The 15002-nt window shown below is 40.5% G+C and overlaps 1 protein-coding gene across 2 annotated transcripts in view; it reads left to right on the forward strand.

Moving 5' to 3' along the window:
- Nucleotides 1–15002, forward strand: part of TMEM108 (transmembrane protein 108) — a 199450-nt gene that overhangs the window by 71666 nt on the left and 112782 nt on the right. The window lies entirely within an intron of this gene.

Here is a 15002-nt window from a genome sequence, read left to right on the forward strand (position 1 = left end):
CATGTTTCAGCCAGCCAAAGCTCCACCACCTCAGCCGAAGGGAGTGTCATACTCATCTCAGTCACACAAGAGAGGAACTGCTAAAAGTAATTCATGAAAAAATCGAATCATGGCTTACTCCACTAAAACTGGAAATGGGAACTATGGTGACCGACAACAGGAAGAACATCTTGTCTGCGCTGCGACAAGGAAGCCTGAGCCATGTGCCTTGCATGGCACACATGTTCAATCTGGTTGTCAAGCGATTCCTGAAGTTTTCCCCCCATCTGCAAGACATCTTAACAATGGGAATGAAACTTTGCATGCACTTCAGCCACTCGTACACCTTAAAACACACCCTCCTTGAGCTGCAGTGTCAAGACGGTATCCCCCAACACAGTCTGATTTGCGACGTTTCCACATAATGGAATTCCACCCTCCAACAAACAGAGAAAAGCCATCACCGATTTCTTGATGATCCAAGCTGGTAGGGGGACTCCCCTGTGTAACTTCATTGTCAACAAGTGGCAGCTCATACATGACACCTGCCGTTTGCTCAGGCCCTTTGAGGAAGCCACATTATTAGTCAGTCGCCAGGATTACAGGATGAACAACATCATTCCCCTGCTTCATTTCCTACAACACGTGTTGGAAACTATGGCTGGTCAGGGCACTGGAGACGTGGCACCTATATCTCACGGCCACATGAGCCCTGTGGGGGCTGAACTGGAGGAGGAGGAGGGGCACAGTGGAGCACAGTTTAGGTTTCGCGAAATTGGCGGTTTTTCTAGTCATCTGACAGGAGAGGAGTAGGAGCAGCCAGAGGAGCTATACGGTTATGAGGAACGCAAGACAGAGGACCCAGACACACCGTGGCAGTATGCAGTGGAGATGGAGGCAGGGAGTCCATCCAAGTCACTTGCACATATGGCACGATGCATGCTCAATTGCTTGCGTAATGACCGCCGAATTGTCACCATTCGGCAGCGGGATGACTTCTGGCTCTCCACCTTATTGGACCCTCGCTACCGACACAAAATGGGGGCCTTTTTTTACACCCACTGAGAGGGAGGACAAACTGACCTACTACAGAGACATCCAACATAGTCAGTTGGCCGTCCACTATGTCTCGCAGGTCTGACTCGGGGGGCCCTCTGCGCTCACCTTCCACTGCCATGGCTGCTGGGGAGGGGTGGGGTGGGGTGGCAGGAGCAGTACCGGCTCCATTAGCAGCAGCCTGAGTCTATAGTTGCTGATGAGTAGCTTTCTTCACCCGCATAGTGAAGTAACTCATCAGCAGCAGGTAGACCTGGAGCAGGACCTGAACCAGCAGGTGGTGGCATACCTTGATATGAGTATGCCAACACACCTTGAAGATCCACTGAACTTCTGGGCAGCCAAACTTGATTTAAGGCCGCAAATAGCGGAGTTTGCCCTGGAAAAGCTGTCCTGCCCGGCCAGTAGTGTGCCATCAGAGCAGGTGTTAAGTGCAGTGGGGGCCATAGTAACCCCAAGGAGAACTCGCCTGTCCACAAAAAATGTGGACAGACTGACCTTTGTGAAGATGAATCAGGCATGGATCTGCCAGGATTTCCACCCACCAATGCCTGATGCATGAGAGTAAATTGACCATGGTGCCACACCAAAACTTGACTAATATGGATAGTGCAAAACATATTTAAGGTGCTGCTCCCCAGTTACAGAAATTACTACGCATCAAACCACAAGTAAGTATTGAGGATATGCATTAGCTAAAACTTAACTTTTCTTAGGATAAAATATTTGTACACAACTTTTTTTTTTAAATCAAACAAAATGAAAGGTGTGCAAAAAACACCATGTGCCACCTACACCACCAAGTATTGATGTGATGCAAAGACCTCTAAAAGGTGGAAGGGAACAACGTATGGTTCATTGTAACCGGTGGGGGTAAAAACTTCCCCTGTAAGGCCCTACTCTTGCATTATTAATTCCCTTCTTGGCAAGTGTTCCTCGCCCTAAGAAAGGGCAGCCCCACACAGGAACCTCTCCCTATTTCCACCTACAAACACTGCCATTTCCCAGGGTTTTTAGGTGGAAATAGGGAGAGTTTCCTGTGTGGGGCTGCCCTTTTAAGGGCGAGGAACACTTGCCAAGAAGGGAATTAATAATGCAAGAGTAGGGCCTTACAGGGGAATTTTTTACCCCCACTTGCTACAATGGACAATACGTTGTTCCCTTCCACCTTTTCGAGGAAAGTGTTACTTATCTTTAAAAGGGAACCTGCCTCAGCTACTATTCTGATCATGCCACCCTCCTGATGCCACACATCTGATACCAAGTTTTTCTTTTTTCACCCACCTTCGTCATTGGGTACTGGTATTGCCACCCACCACCCCACTATGTCACCGGGTCACTTTCGGGACTCCTGATGCTGCTCATGCCACCTCCAGGCTGTCTCATACTGCCACCATATGTTCTACTCATGCTGCTGCCACCTCCAGGCTGTCTCATTCTGCCACCATATGTTCTCCTCATGCTGCTGCCACCTCCAGGCTGTCTCATTCTGCCACTTTATGGTCTTTTTATGCTGCCACCAACTCCAGGCTGTGTCATTCAGCCACTAAGTGGTCTCCTCTTGCTGCCGCCAACTCCAGGCTGTGTCATTCAGCCACTATATGGTCTCCTAATGCTGCTGCCACCTCCAGGCTGTGTCATTCAGCCACTATATGGCCTCCTCATGCTGCCACCAACTCCAGGCTGTGTCATTTAGCCACTATATGGTCTCCTCTTGCTGCCGCCAACTAATGGTCTCTTCTTGCTGCCGCCAACTCCAGGCTGTGCCATTCAGCCACTACATGATCTCCTGTTGTTGCCGCCAACTCCAGTCTGTGCCATTCAGCCACTTTATGGTGTACTCATGCTTCCACCTCCTCCAGGCTGTGTCATTCAGCCACTATATGGTCTCCTCATGCTGCCGCCAACTTCAGGCTGTATTATCCAGCCACTATATGGACTCCTCATGCTTCCGCCACCTCCAGGCTGTGCCATTCTGTCGCTATATGATCTACTCATGCTACCGCCACCACCAGGCTGTTTCATTCAGTCACTATATGGTCTCCTCTTGCTACCGCCAATTCCAGGCTGTGTCATTCAGCTACTATACGGTCTCCTCATGCTTCTGCCACCTCCAGGCTGTGTCACAGTACCGCCAAGTGGCCTCCTCATGCTGCTGGCACATTAAATAAAACTTTTTAAGTACATGTATTTGAAATCTTCAATTTAAATGTAAAAAAAAATATCTTTAATCATTTTTTTCAATTGTGAGGCCCTATGGTCTTGTCAGGCTGTTGCCACCTCCAGGCTGGGTCATTCAGCCACTATGTGGTCTCCTCATGCTGCCACCACATCCACGCTGTGTCATTCAGGCCCTATATGGTCTTCTCTTGCTGCCGCCACCCCCACACTGTGTCATTCAGCCACTGTATGGTCTCCTCATGCTGCCAACACCTCCACGCTGTGTCATTCAGCCATTATATGGGCTCCTCATTCTGCCGCCACCTCCACGCTGTGTCATTCAGCCACTATATTGTCTCCTCATACTGATGCTGCCTCCAGGCTCATTGTGCCACTCTGCGACAGTGATTCTAATAGCAACTCCTGTAATCTGCATGTCATACTGAATAACAGTATTATTTCACTAACCCAGCACACACCCTATGCGTGTTACAGCACAGCAAAGTGTTCTACACCCCTACTGAGGCTCTCTGTAAACTCTATTAATTTTTAATAGAGATTTGCCGTGAATAAATTGGGACCGAACCACATTTTTTCGGAAAATTTAGTGAATCATCAAATTTTTTAAAAATCCGTTCATCTCTAATTATGATGATAACAGAGACCCCCAGAAAAATTCTGTGATCTGTGTCAAAACTTTGCAGTGCTTAGTTCTACTGCAGTGCCATCACAGTAGGAAGAAAGCAACACATGGAGTTCTTTAAAGGGATACTCCACTGGAAAAGATTTTTTTTATATAAACTGGTGCCAAAAAGTTAAACAGATTTGTAAATTACTTCTATTTAAAAATCCTAACCGTTCCAGTACTTATCAGCTGCTGTATGTTCCAGAGGAAGTTATTTTCTTTTAGAATTTCCTTTGTGTCTGACCACAGGGCTTTCTGCTGACACCTCTGTCCATTTCAGGGACTCTCAAGAGTAGAAGCATATCCCCATAGCAAACATATCCTTCTCCGGACAGTTCCTAAAATGGACAGAGGTGTCAGCAGAGAGCAGTGTGGTCAGACAAAAAAGGAAATTCAAAAAGAAAAGAACTTCCTGTGGAGCATACAGCAGCTGATACGTACAGGAAGGATTAACCAAACATATACAAATGTGTTTTTTAACACAGAACAATGCCTAATTTTCTGTGTGTGCTGATACATGTCCTGGAGACTTCATGTTCTAGTAGGTAAATCCATTTTTTTGTAGGTCACCTCAAACTTAAATGAAGTTATCTAAAGCAATGCTTTTCTTCACATGATCACGAAGCAAACTGAATTTCATATGCTATAGTAGATAACTACAATATAGCTGTCCAAGCAGACCATGGCTGGGTGGCAGCCTGATATAACCTCCATGAAGAGCAGATGCAGCTAGTCTTCCTTCCTATAAGATAGTGGTGAGCCGAGGAGAAGCAATTACCTTTCTTATAACATATGGCTCTGCAGTGTAGACTGAATGTGTAGAAACAAAATCCCCCCCAACAAAAGCGGATGGTAATGTGGTCTAATGACAGTACACGGTGGTGTACACAGATGTGCAATGATCACATAGCAGAATGAGATCTTCATCCAGACTGCTTATTATTCCTAATAATTATAATAATAAATTTGGAACATTTTATAGAAGAAACATTAACATTTTATAAGACAACAAGCCACATGTGCTTATTTAGAATAACACATAAACCCAATTCAGCGCTTTATGTTCTACACTCGTATTGCTCTACTTTTCCAAATTGTTTCCATGACAAAAAGAAATTAGAATTTTATTTGGCTGGAAAACTAAATATAAAATACATTCTTGTGTAATTCTGCCTTCATAATTTCCTTCATCTAATGCTTAATGCTTGCATATTGTCTTTGAAATGAAGGAGCACACTTAGATATTTTTCACTCACATATTTTTATAGCAGTATTTTTCCAAACTCCCTATAGCAACTGGAAATGGCATTGAAGAGAAGAGAAAATACCTCTGTACATATAAAGCCAGATATGCTATCAGAGAAAGAAATTGTATGCCTATGCGCAAAATCAGAGGCATAGGAAGGACTCATCTTCAACAATGGAATTCCTATTGCTATGTTATGCTTTGTACAGGAATTGAGCTGTAATACAGTAATAATACAGTATCCTATTCTCGAGTTAGATCCACATTCCCCCATGCAATGGTCATACACTGTTGCGCTGCAAATTAAGACAACAGTGAACACAGTGCAAATACAGCCATTCAGATGATCAAAAAGTTATACCTGACTTCACTTTTTCACATTTTACCTACAGTTTGTCATAGATAACACCGAATACTTCATCAGAGACTGGGCTGAGCTGTACTTAGTGCATTTTCTACTTTTCTCTGTACTTTATGAAGAGGAACTATCCTTCAGAGACGGAATGAATAACACACACTGACACATTGTTCAGTAAAGAAATTCTTCCTCAATGTTTATTGCAGCATATTCACAGGTTATAGTGGGGCAAAAAAGTATTTAGTCAGCCACCAATTGTGCAAGTTAAAAGATGAGAGGCCTGTAATTTTCACCATAGGTATACCTCAACTATGAGAGACATAATGAGAAAAACAAATCCATAAAATCACATTGTCTGATTTTTAAAGAATTTATTTGCAAACTATGGTGGAAAATAAGTATTTGGTCAGTAACAAAAGTTAATCTCAATAATTTGTTATTTACCCTTTGTTGGCAATGACAGAGGTCTAACATTTTCTCTAAGTCTTCACAAGGTTTTCACACACTGTTGCTGGTATTTTGGCCCATTCCTCCATGCAGATCTCCTCTAGAGCAGTGATTTTTGAGGAGTTGTCGCTGGGCAATATAGACTTTCAACTCCCTCCAAAGGTTTTCTGTGGGGTTGAGATCTGGAGACTGGCTAGGCCACTCCAGGACCTTGAAATGCTTCTTTCAAAGCCACTCCTTTGTTGCCCGGGTGGTGTGTTTGGGATCATTGTCATGTTGAAAGACCCAGCCACGTTTCATCTTCAATGAGCTTAAGGAAAATGGTTTTGTGAGATGTCTCCTGGGAGCTACTGCTAGAAGAGATAGAAGACGTATTCTTAATATTGTTAAGCAAGCAAAGCAGGAAGGGGAAGTTGATGTTCTTGTCCATCTAGGGACAAATGACCTGGCTTGCAATGAAGTTTCAGAGGTGAAGGAATCTTTTATCACACTTGGTAATGATGTACAGGATTTTGCATCCACTGTTTTCTGAAGTTCTGCCTGTGCATAACGTTCAGCATGATAGGCAGAGGCACATTAGAGTTCAACTTATGGCTTAGTAAATGGTGTCAAGAGCAAGGATTTGGCTTTGTGTCTCATGATAGCTCTACTTGGATTAGAAAGGAACTGTACAAAAAAGATGGTTTGCATCTTTCTCTCAAAGGAACAAATGTACTCAGTGAACAATTCCAAAAAATTTCTAAGGAATATTTAAACTAGGAAGGGGGGGCAAAAGAGTGAAAATTCATGAGTCCAATTGCCCCCCGAAACAATGCCAGAACATGTCAGTAGCCCAGAGGTTAAGAAATGACAAGCTCAGAGTCTTGTCTACAAATGCCAGCAGTCTAGGTAATAAAATCAATGAACTTGGCTCAATAATGGCATCTGAGAATGTAGTAGATTTAGTGGCTGTTACTGAGACATGGTTTAATGAAAGGAATGACTGGGACATATCCATACCAGGGTACTCTTTATACAGAAGAGACAGAGAAAGCAAGAAAGGAGGAGGAGTGGTCCTATATGTGAAAGATAGCATAAAATCTAACCTAATACAAGTTAGTGAGGCAACCACAGAGTCAGTTTGGATTACATTGCAGTTTGGTAATCATGCAGTAACTCGTGTAGGTGTGATATACAGACCACCTGGCCAATTAAAGAAGTAGATGATCTACTAGTTGAAGAAATATCTAAAATGACAATGAAAGGAGAAGTTATCATTATGGGAGACTTCAATCTTCCGGATATAAACTGGAAAACCAAAATAGCTAGTTCTGCCAGGAGTACAGATATTCTAAATTCCCTACTGGGATTATCTCTACAACAAGTGGTTGAGGAGCCAATGCGGAAGGAGGCCATTTTGGATTTGGTGTTCACAAATGGGGATTTGGTATATGATGTTATTGTTGGCGAAAGTTTGGCATCTAGTGATCACCAATCAGTGTGGTTTAATATGAGAACAGTGAAGGAGTCACACCACACAAAAACAAAAGTTTTAGATTTTAGAAAAACAGACTTTTCAAAAATGAGATTAGTCATAAATGAGTCCCTATCAGACTGGAACAAATTACATGGAGTTCAGGAGAAATGGGACTACTTAAAAGACGCTTTATTGAAGGCAACAGAAAATTGCATTAGACTTGTCAGTAAAAGCAGATAAAGGAATAGACCACTGTGGTACTCAGCAGAAGTGGCCAAAATCATAAAAAACAAAAACTAGCATTTAGGAATTATAAAACAACCCAGAGCAATGAAGATAGGGAAATCTACAAGACTAGGCAGAAAGAGGCCAAGCAAGTTATACGAACTTCTAAAGCACAGGCAGAAGAAAAACTAGCTCAGTCTGTGAAAAAAGGGGATAAGACATTCTTCAGATATATAAATGAAAAAAGGAAATAAAAACAAGGAGTAACTAAATTAAAAACAAAGGAAGGAAGGTATGTAGAAGAGGGCTAGCCGACTGCTTAATGAATAATTCTGTTCAATTTTTACAGAAGAAAAAGAAGGAAAAGGACCTCCATTAGAGAGGAAAACTTAGGAATCGTTTGATGCATGTGTCTTTACAGAGGAAGAGGTTCTACGTTTGCTTTCTAAAGTGAAGACAAATAAATCACAGGGGCCTGATGGGATACCCCCAAAATTATTACAAGAGTTTAGTGGTGAACTAGGAAAACCGTTAACAGATTTATTTAACCAATTAATGGTAACAGGAGCCGTCCCGGAAGATTGGAAATTAGCAAATGTTGTGCCCATTCACAAGAAAGGTAGTAGGGAGGAATCAAGCAACTATAGGCCAGTAAGTCTGACATCAATAGTGGGGAAATTAATTGAAACCCTACTAAAGGATAGGATTGTGGAACATCTAAAATCCCATGGATTGCAAGATGAAAAACAACATGGGTTTACTTCAGGGAGATCCTGTCAAACAAATCTTATTGATTTTTTTGACTGGGTGACTAAAATAATAGATGGCGGAGGGGCAGTGGACATTGCATATCTAGATTTTAGTAAGGCTTTTGACACTGTCCCACATAGAAGACTTATCAATAAACTACAGTCATTGAGCTTGGACTTCAATATTGTTGAGTAGATTAGGTAGTGGCTGATTAACAGACAACAGAGGGTTGTAGTCAATGGAGAATATTCAGAGCACGGTCTTGTCACCAGTGGGATACCTCAGGGATCTGTACTGGGACCAATATTGTTTAATATCTTCATTAGTGATATTACAGAAGGTTTCGATGGTAAGGTTTGTCTTTTTGCTGATGACACAAAGATATATAACAGGGTTGATGTTCCTGGAGGGATAAGCCAAATGGAAAAGGATTTAGGCAAACTAGAAGAATGGTCTGAACTCTGGCAACTGAAATTTAATGTAGATAAGTGCAAGATAATGCACCTGGGGCGTAAAAACCCTCAGGCAGAATATAGATTATTTGACACAGCCCTGACCTCAGAGGAGAGGGATTTAGGAGTAATTATTTCAGAAGACTTAAAGGTAGGAAGACAATGTAATAGAGAAGCAGTAAATGCTAGCAGAATGCTTGGATGTATAGGGAGAGGTATAAGCAGTAGAAAGAGAGAAGTGCTCATGCCGCTGTACAGAACACTGGTGAGACCTCATTTGGAGTATTGTGCACAGTACTGGAGGCCGCATCTCCAGAAGGATGTAGATAGTCTAGAGAGAGTTCAAAGAAGAGCTACTAAACTAGTACATGGATTGCAGGATAAAACTTACCAGGAAAGGTTAAAGGACCTTAACATGTATAGCTTGGAAGAAAGAAGAGACAGAGGGGATATGAAAGAGACTTATAAATACATAAAGGGAATCAATACGGTAAAGGAGGAGAGCATATTTAAAGGAAGAAAAACTACCACAAGAGGCCAAAGTTTTAATTTAGAGGGGCAAAGGTTTCAAAGTAATATCAGGAAGTATTACTTTACTGATAGAGTAGTGGATGCATCGAATAGCCTTCCTGCAGAAGTGGTCGCTGCAAATACAGTGAAGAAGTTTAAACATGCATGGGATAAGCATAAGTCTATCCTTCATATAAGATAGGGCCAGGGACTATTCATAGTATTCAGATTATTGGGCAGACTAGATGGGCCAAATGGTTCTTATCTGCCAACACATTCTATGTTTCTATGTTCTAATGCCGTTGCTGATGGAAGGAGGTTTTCGCTCAAAATCTCACGCTACATGGCCCCATTCATTCTTTCATTTACAAGGATCAGTCGTCCTGGTCCCTTTACAGAAAAACAGCCCCAAAGCATGATGTTTCCACCCCCATGCTTCTCAGTAGATATGGTGTTCTTTGCATGCAACTTTCTCCTCCAAACATGACGAGTTGAGTTTTTACCAAAAGGTTCTACTTTGGTTTCATCTAGCCATATGACATTCTCCCAATCCTCTTTTGAATCATCCAAATGCTCTCTAGCAAACCTCAGACAGGCCTGTACATGTACTGGCTTAAACAGGGGGGAAACATCAGTCCCTGGTGGCGTAGTGTGTTACTGATGGTAGCCTTTGTTACTTTGGTCCCAGCTCTCTGCAAGTCTTTCACTAGTTCCCCCCGTGAGGTTCTGGGATTTTTGCTCACCGTTCTTGTGATCATTTTGACACCATGGGGTGAGATCTTGCGTGGAGCCCCAGATTGAGGGAGATTATCAGTGGTTTTGAATGTCTTCCATTCTCTAATAATTGCTCCCACAGTAGATTTCTTCACACCAAGCTGCTTGATTATTCCAGATTCAGTCTTCCAGCCTGGTGCAGGTCTACAATTTTGTTTCTGGTGTCCTTCGACAGCTCTTTGGTCTTAGCCATAGTGGAGTTTGGAGTGTGACTGTTGGAGGTTGTGGACAGGTGTCTTTTATACTGATAACAAGTTCAAACAAGTGCCATTAATACAGGCAACGAGTGGAGGACAGAGAAGACTCTTAAAGAAAAAGTTAGAGCCAGAGAGCCAGAAATCTTGCTTGTTTGTAGGTGACCAAATACTTATTTTCCAACATAATTTGCAAATAAATTCTTTCAAAATCAGACAATGTGATTTTATGGATTGTTTTTCTCATTGTGTCTCTCATAGTTGAGGTATACCTATGATGAAAATTACAGGCCTTTCTCATCTTTTTAAGTGGGAGAACTTGCACAATTGGTGGCTGACTAAATACTTTGCCCCACTGTATATAGACTTCAGAATCAACATAAATTACCACCCACATTATTGATTATTATTAGTGATGTGTGTGTGTACGTGTACATAATTTTGTCATGACAAGTTGACTTGTTTGCTCCTAAGCACTAAGCAATTATTAACCTTGAACTTCTCCCCAAATGTCATTCTGACACTACTTTGGCCCTCATTTACTATTGCAAACCCAACATGTTTGTCAGGTTGTGCACCAGATTCTGTCGCATTGCACCAGAAATTCTGTCTGCGCCAGATTTTGTTCCAGAATTTGCGCCAGAATTGAAAAAACCCAGACTAACTCTCCATTTTGCTAAGAATGGCCACCGGGAAAAGGGGGGCGTGGTCTCCAAAAAGGGGCGTGTTCCCGACATTTTCACAATAACCCAACATATTTACTAAGGTTTCCACATAAAATGTGGTGGATCTGAGCTGAGGAAAACCAGACAGATCAGAGCATGTGTAAAAAAAAAAAAAAAAAAAGCAAGGTGTAGGGAGAGTGGGAAATGTAGGGAAACCTTAGTAAATACCGTGGAAAATAAATTGTAGGAAATTAAAACCCACAAAGAAACCTACACAACACTCTTAGTAAATGAGGTCTTTTATCTCTCTCCGAAAACAGTTCAATCTTGATTGTCAGGTTTCTCTGGGGGGAAGGCGGATTTCTGTCAGGTCAGCTAATATTGAGCAAAAGATGAAGCAGATGTAAAAAATGACATTTTATAACAATTAACCAATTATAATATATATATATATATATATATATATATATATAATATTAAAGGGGTATTCCAGGCCAAAACTTTTTTTTATATATCAACTGGCTCCGGAAAGTTAAACAGATTTGTAAATTACTTCTATTAAAAAATCTTAATCCTTCCAATAGTTATTAGCTTCTGAAGTTGAGTTGTTGTTTTCTGTCTAACTGCTCAATGATGATGTCACGTCCCCGGAGCTGTGCAGTTCCTATGGGGATATTCTCCCATCATGCACATCTCCCAGGACGTGACATCATCATTGAATAATTAGACAGAAAACAACAACTCAACTTCAGAAGCTAATAACTATTGGAAGGATTAAGATTTTTTAATAGAAGTAATTTACAAATCTGTTTAACTTTCCGGAGCCAGTTGATATATATATATAAAAAAAAGTTTTTGCCTGGAATACCCCTTTAAATCCATTACACTTATAAAACGATGAGAGAAATAATAAAAAACCTTAAAACACTAAGGCCACCACACCAGACTTTTTGTGCCCCTTGGAAACTGTAATTTGGACATGAAAAAGTAAAAGTCACTATGATATGAATATAGTAAACTATAGGGCATAAATTTAGCAGTGCTTTAATTTGGGTTACTATAATATACCAAAACATAACAAAAACATAAATAAAAAATAAAGTAAACATACAGTACTGTTCATTTTAATGTGGCCTTTATAATATGAACAAACATACTTTGTGGCACTACAGTTTAGACATTGTATAGTAAGTGGCAGTTCTGTGTGGCACCCCAAGACGTAAATCTATTGGCAAGTCATTAGCTGCTTTTCTCAAATCATATTATTATTTTTAGGTATCATGCACATCCTAGAGTCCTGTGCATGGAGACTGTAAAGGAGAGTTTCTACTGTGCTTCTTTAGTCAAGGTCTGTTGGAGTTTATCTGTACGGGAATATTCTCCACTAGAATCAATGCACCTGGGTAAGAATCCCTTTCTACACATAGAGGCTATTGGAGAATGCCAAAAAATTGGAGTTGTATGAAATTGGAGGCATATGGAAAAACAACAGAGGCCTAATTTACCACTGTGGTCCTTTAACAGTAACTCACTAAATAGTACAATACAATGGGTATGTGCATGTCTTTAGTCTTTTTCTTCATACTGTAATAAAGTTTACATGTTACATGCTAATATGTGGACTAACTCCCATCCCAACCAAATTAATTTATTTAATAGAAAGAAAATGAATTCCAGGAGTCAACCAGACAATGAGAGAGATGAAGAATTTACACAAGTTATTTAGTTAAGCTGGCTAAACCTTAAAAAGGAGAAATACCAACCTAAATGTTATTCAGCTCTGTGGCTTTAGATTTATATCCCTCTGGTATTTGCCATGCTTGAAAGAGATTTTTTAATGGCCTCTCATTAAGATGATGCCCCCCCAAAAATCCTTTCTTTTCATCTGGGACTGAAAACCATAAAGAAAAGGTCAAGAGTGAAATCTTTCTCTAGAGCAGACAGCTGTTCCTATTTCAGAAAACTGGCCTTCAAAATGTTTCCTCAACACAGTATTACGAATAGCAACCTAAAAGTTTACCCGGAGCAAGTCAACTCCAAACCATAAAATCGTTATTATAAAAACATTATCAATGCCCTTTAAGGCATCTACATGAAAGGAAACAAATGCTTTAGTTCTAGAAAAGATGCTCCAAGCGTATGTTGCTTTTTAGGATAATAAATATTTATACTAAACTGTGTTTGGAATGGTAGGTTCAAAACCCATCGGTATAAAGCAGCGGGGCTGCCATCTCTATAGACATGAATTCATTTATCTAGTGTGCACATATTATTTTATTAGACATATGAAAAGACTCTTCACTACTGAGATATTTCTTTGGTAGGGGTTCTATTAAATTTCCTCCCACACTGTGTCCACATACTGGCATACTAGGCCCATTTTAAGCCATTGTCTGTAACCCAAAATTGCTGACATAATGCCCGGGATACTTTTTACTCAAAGAGCCAAATGGTACCACATCATGCAAACATTGCCCATGATTGTTTACATGTACTGCCTTTAATACCAACCACTAGTGAATACAGCCCCACAGTATCTCATCACAGATTAGACAGTGTGGGTAATGGTGATGAGATCTTTAAGACTAACATCAAAGGGGTTTTCTGGCCCTTCAAAAAAAAAAAAATGTTTAAGGAATTTATAATAAATTTTCTGCTTTGTTCAAATGGTTTTAGTAACACATTAATACAAAGAAAATGAATTCCAGGAGGTTTCATGTGATGTGACTTTCGCACTTGATAAATCTCTGACCACTGTAAGTCAAAAATCACTTTTTGCTTTAGTAAGCAAGTTTCTTTCTTTTTTTGCTTAGGGCACTGCACAATTAAAAAGTTGCACAAAAAATAGGATAGTCACACATGTGACTTTTTTGCGACAATTTTAAGCAAAAAAAAAAAAAACCTACTAATGCTTTCATAAATGCCCCACATACTTACTCCTCCTGTTGATAGCTGACCTGTTAACCTTTTCACAAAGAAGCCAGAATACAAATTTAATCTCTTAAGGACTCAGGGTTTTTCCGTTTTTTGCACTTTCGTTTTTTCCTCCTTACCTTTTAAAAATCATAACCCTTTCAATTTTCCACCTAAAAATCCATATTATGGCTTATTTTCTGCGTCGCCAATTCTACTTTGCAGTGACATTAGTCATTTTACCCAAAAATGCACGGCGAAACGGAAAAAAAAAATCATTGTGCGACAAAATCGAAGAAAAAACGCCATTTTGTAAATTTTGGGGGCTTCCGTTTCTACGCAGTGCATATTTCGGTAAAAATTACACCTTATCATTATTCTGTAGGTCCATACGATTAAAATGATACCCTACTTATATAGGTTTGATTTTGTCGCACTTCTGGAAAAAATCATAACTACATGTAGGAGAATGTATAAGTTTAAAAATGTCATCTTTTGACCCCTATAACTTTCTTATTTTTCCATGTACAGGGCGTTATGAGGACTCATTTTTTGCGCCGTGATCTGAAGTTTTTATCGGTGCAATTTTTGTTGTGATCGGACTTTTTGATCACTTTTTATTCATTTTTTAATGGTATAAAAAGTGACCAAAATATGCTTTTTTGGACTTTGGAAATTTTTTTTGCGCGTACGCCATTGACCGTGCGCTTTAATTAATGATATATTTTTATAGTTCGGACATTTACGCACGCGGCGATACCACATATGTTTATTTTTATTTTTTTTTACACTGTTTTATTTTTTTATGGGAAAAGGGGGGTGATTCAAACTTTTATTAGGGAAGGGGTTAAATTACCTTTATTAACACTTTTTTTTTTTAAATTTTTTTTGCAGTGTTATAGGTCCCATAGGGACCTATAACACTGCACACACTGATCTTTTACACAGATCACAGGCGTGTATTAACACGCCTGTGATCAGCATTATCGGCGCTTGACTGCTCCTGCCTGGATCTCAGGCACGGAGCAGTCATTCGCCGATCGGACACCGAGGAGGCAGGTAAGGGTCCTCCCGGTGTCCTGTCAGCTGTTCGGGACGCTGTGATTTCACCACGGTGGTCCCGAACAGCCCG

This window comes from Hyla sarda, chromosome 5 (assembly GCF_029499605.1).
Source record: "Hyla sarda isolate aHylSar1 chromosome 5, aHylSar1.hap1, whole genome shotgun sequence".
Lineage (NCBI taxonomy): Eukaryota > Metazoa > Chordata > Amphibia > Anura > Hylidae > Hyla > Hyla sarda.